The sequence below is a fragment of the Salvelinus alpinus genome, chromosome 1 (genome assembly GCF_045679555.1).
Source record: "Salvelinus alpinus chromosome 1, SLU_Salpinus.1, whole genome shotgun sequence".
Classification (NCBI taxonomy): Eukaryota; Metazoa; Chordata; class Actinopteri; order Salmoniformes; family Salmonidae; genus Salvelinus; species Salvelinus alpinus.
The window spans coordinates 7,986,273-7,992,748 of record NC_092086.1 but is presented as its reverse complement, the minus strand read 5'-3'; the positions used below and the strand labels follow the sequence as shown (position 1 = coordinate 7,992,748).

General features: G+C 48.7%; 4 protein-coding genes across 4 annotated transcripts in view; 1 reads left to right on the top strand and 3 right to left on the bottom strand.

Annotated features, from left to right (window-relative positions):
* The window catches only part of LOC139568509 (NLR family CARD domain-containing protein 3-like), a 44,441-nt gene extending 39,977 nt beyond the window's left edge, over positions 1 to 4,464 (bottom strand). The window contains exon 1 of the mRNA XM_071390416.1: positions 4,330 to 4,464. The gene's annotated coding sequence lies outside the window, so the exon portion shown is untranslated. The remainder of the gene's footprint in view (positions 1 to 4,329) is intronic.
* Positions 1 to 6,476, bottom strand: part of LOC139531770 (NLR family CARD domain-containing protein 3-like) — a 393,069-nt gene that overhangs the window by 118,715 nt on the left and 267,878 nt on the right. The gene's annotated exons all lie outside the window — the stretch shown is intronic.
* Positions 1 to 6,476, bottom strand: part of LOC139537693 (NLR family CARD domain-containing protein 3-like) — a 426,333-nt gene that overhangs the window by 319,768 nt on the left and 100,089 nt on the right. The window lies entirely within an intron of this gene.
* Positions 1 to 6,476, top strand: part of LOC139540780 (NLR family CARD domain-containing protein 3-like) — a 301,765-nt gene that overhangs the window by 257,154 nt on the left and 38,135 nt on the right. The gene's annotated exons all lie outside the window — the stretch shown is intronic.

Sequence of the window (6,476 nt, the reverse complement as noted above, 5' to 3'; positions counted from 1 at the left end):
TTATAGACAGTACAGCAACAATAATAATAATAACAATAATAAGTCACTGTTTGTTAAGGTAGTTATAGACAGTACAGCAACAATAATAATAATAATAATAAGTCACTGTTTGTTAAGGTAGTTATAGACAGTACAGCAACAATAATAATAATAATAATAAGTCACTGTTTGTTAAGGTAGTTATAGACAGTACAGCAACAACAATAATAATAATAATAAGTCATTGTTTGTTAAGGTAGTTATAGACAGTACAGCAACAATAATAATAATAATAATAAGTCACTGTTTGTTAACGTAGTTATAGACAGTACAGCAACAATAATAATAATAATAAGTCACTGTTTGTTAAGGTAGTGTAAGGACTGTCGCTTTCCTCATCCTCAGATGAGGTGAGGAGAGAAGGATCTTCTAACCAAAATGCGGAGTCAGGGAAATATGCCATCTTTATTACAAATAAGACGTCGACTAAACAAAAACAAAACACTTTCAAAACTTACAAAATAACAAAACGTAACGAACGGAACCTGAACATAAACTTACATAGACAAACGTAAACTCACGAACAGGAACGTTACATCAAAACACACGAACAGCCAAACAGCTCCGAAAGTGAAAAACACATCGACAACGACGAAGACATCACAGGAGACAATCACCCACAAACAAACAGTGAGAACGCCCTACCTAAATATGACTCTTAATTAGAGGAAAATGCAAACCACCTGCCTCTAATCAAGAGCCATACCAGGTAACCCAAAACCAACATAGAAACAGATAACATAGACTGCCCACCCAAAACACATGCCCTGACCATAAACACATAAAAAACAACATAAAACAGGTCAGGACTGTTACAGTACCCCCCCCTCAAGATGCGCACGCCGGGCGCACAAGCACAAAGTCCAGGGGAGGGTCCGGGTGGGCAGTTGACCACGGTGGTGGTTCCGGCTCAGGACGCTGTCCCCATACCACCATAGTCACTCCCCTCTTCTGTCTACCCCTTCTACTGACCACCCTAACACTACCATCCCCTAAATAAACAGCTAGCACCGGGACAAGGGGCAGCACCGGGACAAGGGGTAGCACCGGGACAAGGGGTAGCACCGGGACAAGGGGCAGCACCAGAACAAGGGGCAGCACCAGGATAAGGACCAGCACCGGAATAAGGGGCAGCACCGGGACAAGGGGCAGCACCGGGACAAGGGGCAGCACCGGGACAGAGAGATAAATCAAGACAGAGGGATAGATAAGAATATAGAAGTAGATAAAGATAGAGAGGGAGATCAGGATAGAGGGGCAACTCCGGACTGAAAGGCAGCTCCGGACAGAGAGACAGCTCTGGACTGATGGGCAGTTCTGGGTATCTAGCCTTTTCAGGCTGAAGGGCAGCTCATGGCTGACTGACGACTCTCGACGCTCATGGCAGGCTGACGGCTCTCGACGCTCATGGCAGGCTGACGGCTCTCGACGCTCATGGCAGGCTGACGGCTCTCGACGCTCATGGCAGGCTGACGGCTCTCGACGCTCATGGCAGGCTGACGGCTCTCGACGCTCATGGCAGGCTGACGGCTCTCGACGCTCATGGCAGGCTGACGGCTCTCGACGCTCATGGCAGGCTGACGGCTCTCGACGCTCATGGCGCTCTGACGGCTCTGGCTGCTCATGGCGCTCTGACGGCTCTGGCTGCTCATGGCGCTCTGACGGCTCTGGCTGCTCATGGCGCTCTGACGGCTCTGGCTGCTCATGGCGCTCTGACGGCTCTGGCTGCTCATGGCGCTCTGACGGCTCTGGCTGCTCATGGCGCTCTGACGGCTCTGGCTGCTCATGGCTCGCTGGCGGCTCTGGCAGATCCTGTCTGGTTGGCGGCTCTGGCAGATCCTGTCTGGTTGGCGGCTCTGGCAGATCCTGTCTGGTTGGCGGCTCTGGCAGATCCTGTCTGGTTGGCGGCTCTGGCAGATCCTGTCTGGTTGGCGGCTCTGGCAGATCCTGTCTGGTTGGCGGCTCTGGCAGATCCTGTCTGGCTGACGGCTCTAGCGGCTCCTGTCTGGCTGATGGCTCTAGCGGCTCCTGTCTGGCTGACGGCTCTGTAGGCTCATGGCAGACGGGCGGCTTTGCAGGCTCATGGCAGACGGGCGGCTTTGCAGGCTCCTGGCAGACGGATGGCTCAGACGGCGCTGGGGAGACGGATGGCTCAGATGGCGCTGGGGAGACGGATGGCTCAGATGGCGCTGGGGAGACGGATGGCTCAGATGGCGCTGGGGAGACGGATGGCTCAGATGGCGCTGGGGAGACGGATGGCTCAGATGGCGCTGGTGAGACGGATGGCTCTAGCCGGATACGGCGCACTGTAGACCTGGTGCGTGGTGCCGGAACTGGAGGCACCGGGCTAAGGACACGCACCTTCATACTAGTGCGGGGAGCAGGGACAGGGCACACTGGACTCTCAAAGCCCACTCTATACCTGGTGCGAGGTACCGGCACTGGTGACACCGGGCTGAGGGCAAGCACATCAGGATTAGTAGGGGGAGAAGAAACAGTGTGTACAGGGCTCTGGAGACGCACTGGTAGCTTAGTGCGTGGGGCCGGAACTGGAGGCACTGAACTGGATACACGCACTATAGGGAGAGTGCGTGGAGGAGGAACAGGGCTCTGGAAATGCACTGGTAGCCTAGTGCGTAATGTAGGCACTGTAGGTACTAGGCTGGGGCGGGGAGGTGGCGCCGGAAATACCGGACCGTGCAGGCGTACTGGCTCTCTTGAGCATTGAGCCTGCCCAACCTTACCTGGTTGAATGCTCCCGGTCGCCCGCCCAGTACGAGGAGGTGGAATAACCCGCACCGGGCTGTGTAGGCGAACCGGGGAAACCATGCGTAAGGCAGGTGCCATGTATGCCGGCCCGAGGAGACGCACTGGAGACCAGACGCGTTGAGCCGGCCTCATGACACCTGGCTCAATGCCCAATCTAGCCCTACCAGTGCGGGGAGGTGGAATAACCCGCACTGGGCTATGCACACGTACAGGAGACACCGTGCGCTCTACTGCGTAACACGGTGTCTGCCCGTACTCCCGCTCTCCACGGTTAGCCTGGGAAGTGGGCGCAGGTCTCCTACCTGCCCTTGGCCCACTACCCTTTAGCCCCCCCCCAAGAAATTTTTGGGAGTTACTCACAGGCTTTTCGGGCTTCCGTGCAAGACGTGTCCCCTCATAATTCCGGTTTCGAGCTTGATTCTCCGGCTTCCATCCACGTCTCCTAGCTGCCTCCTTAAACCACCGCTCCTGGGCTGTGGCTGCCTCACTCTTCTCACGAGAGCAGCGATATTCTCCAGTTTGCGCCCAGGGTCCTCTACCAGACAGGATCTCCTCCCAAGTCCAGAAATCCTTGTTGCTCCGTCGAGCATTCCCATACCGCTTGGTCACATTTTGTTGGTGGGTGATTCTGTAAGGACTGTCGCTTTCCTCATCCTCAGATGAGGTGAGGAGAGAAGGATCTTCTAACCAAAATGCGGAGTCAGGGAAATATGCCATCTTTATTACAAATAAGACGTCGACTAAACAAAAACAAAACACTTTCAAAACTTACAAAATAACAAAACGTAACGAACGGAACCTGAACATAAACTTACATAGACAAACGTAAACGAACGGAACCTGAACATAAACTTACATAGACTGCCCACCCAAAACACATGCCCTGACCATAAACACATAAAAAACAACATAAAACAGGTCAGGACTGTTACAGGTAGTTATAGACAGTACAGCAACAATAATAATAATAATAAGTCACTGTTTGTTAAGGTAGTTATAGACAGTACAGCAACACAAGTTGATGTCTAACAATTATTTGTATTCACTAACAGGATATTTATTGTCTTTCAATCTGTTGTTTTCTAAACGTATCTGAGAATGTAGACAGAAGGGCTAAAACGGACATGATTGATCTGAGGGGGAAATCATTGATCCATTCAGAATGGTTTGCAACAAGTAAGATATTTTAAATTATGTAAAGTAGGCTAGGTTATAATGTATAGTAGTGGGTTGTTAGTGATATGCAGATCAAGGTCTATACCTCAGATATAGCCAACATATAATAGATGACCAGCCTAAACCTGTTCAGATCCGTTCACATAAGCTATCAGTAGCAGGACTTATCACCTTCAAATCAGTTGTCAGTCTAAATACCAGAGCATGTAGCCTAGGCCTGATATTTTCACAACATTTCCTACAGAGACCTTCAGGTCAGTCAGCATGATAAAGGATCATAACTCAAGCGTTGTCTGACCACAACCTAACTTTATAATAGTTCTATGTAGCCTATAGTAGACTTACCAGTCTGCACGTCTTTCTTTCAAATCAACACATTTATCCCACTTCTAATGTTGCTGACAAATGTTTGCGACAGTTTCAACAGCCATTTTGAAACTGCGTAGGCTTCAAACAGCCTTTTATTTTCCTATGAGGAAATCACATCACTTCTGACAGTCACGTGATGCGTAGGCTTCAAACACGTTTTTAATTCCCTATGAGGAAATCACATCACTTCTGACAGTCACGTGATGATGACCGGTTGTCTTGCAGAGGAAGTAGCCTCTATTACAAACTTCAAAAGCCGTTTTAAATGTCAAACACAATACAAGTTTGAAAATAACTCCATTGTAGCAACGTTGTCCTGCAACAGGATGGTCAAATTAAGATCCTACATCTGTACAGAGATTGTCTTTTATCTAAACCAAGGCAGTTTGAGTTATTAGCAATGGAAGTTGCAACTCTCAGCTGCTTGTAAACCTCTGTGATTGGATGTTATAGGCGCCCATCTGAACAGTTTATTTCTCTATGCTGTGGCCCTCACCAACTGAGCATCTGGCCCATATAGACTAAAGGACTATGCTGTGTCCCTCACCAACTGGCCATCTGGCCCATAGAGAATAAAGGACTATGCTGTGGCCCTCACCAACTGGCCATCTGGCCCATAGAGACTAAAGGACTATGCTGTGGCCCTCACCAACTGGCCATCTGGCCCATAGAGACTAAAGGACTATGCTGTGGCCCTTACCAACTGGCCACCTGGTCCATAGAGACTAAAGGACTATGCTGTGGCCCTTACCAACTGGCTATCTGTCCCATAGAGACTAAATGACTATGCTGTGGCCCTCACCAACTGGCCATCTGGCCCATAGAGACTAAAGGACTATGCTGTGGCCCTCACCAACTGGCCATCTGGCCCATAGAGACTAAAGGACTATGCTGTGGCCCTCACCAACTGGCCATATGGCCCATAGAGACTAAAGGACTATGCTATGGCCCTTACCAACTGGCCATCTGGCCCATAGAGACTAAATGACTATGCTGTGGCCCTCACCAACTGGCTATCTGGCCCATAGAGACTAAATGACTATGCTGTGGCCCTCACCAACTGGCCATCTGGCCCATAGAGACTAAAGGACTATGCTGTGGCCCTCAGCAACTGGCCATCTGGCCCATAGAGACTAAAGGACTATGCTGTGGGCCTCACCAACTGGTCATCTGGCCCATATAGACTAAAGGACTATGCTGTGGCCCTCACTAACCGGACATCTGGCCCATAGAGACTAAAGGACTATAAACTCTATGCTGCACACCACATCAAGCCTTCTCTGTGGGGGAAGGTATTGGGAAGGCAGAAAGATAACAGTGAATATGAGACATGGAGGAAGGTAGAAAGATAACAGTGAATATGACGTGATCCCGTGTGGCTCAGTTGGTAGAGCATGGCGCTTGCAACGCCAGGGTTGTGGGTTCATTCCCCACGGGGGGACCAGGATGAATATGTATGAACTTTCCAATTTGTAAGTCGCTCTGGATAAGAGCGTCTGCTAAATGACTTAAATGTAAATGTAATGAGACATGGGGGAAGGAATTGGGAAGGTAGAAAGATAACAGTGAATATGAGACATGGGGGAAGGTATTGGGAAGGAAGAAAGATAACAGTGAATATGAGACATGGAGGAAGGTATTGGGAAGGTAGAAAGATAACAGTGAATATGAGACATGGGGGAAGGTAGAAAGGTAACAGTGAATATGAGACATGGAGGAAGGTATTGGGAAGGTAGAAAGATAACAGTGAATATGAGACATGGAGGAAGGTAGAAAGATGACAGTGAATATGAGACATGGAGGAAGGTATTGGTAAGGTAGATGTAAAGGTATACATGTTGTCTCCTTCTTCTAGTGTTCTTATAAAGCTGTGTTGTGTAGTTTATACATGTTGTCTCCTTCTAGTGTTCTTATAAAGCTGTGTTGTGTAGTTTATACATGTTTTCTCCTTCTTCTAGTGTTCTTGTAAAGCTGTGTTGTGTAGTTTATACATGTTGTCTCCTTCTTCTAGTGTTCTTATAAAGCTGTGTTGTGTAGTTTATACATGTTGTCTCCTCCTTCTAGTGTTCTTATAAAGCTGTGTTGTGTAGTTTATACATGTTGTCTCCTCCTTCTAGTGTTCT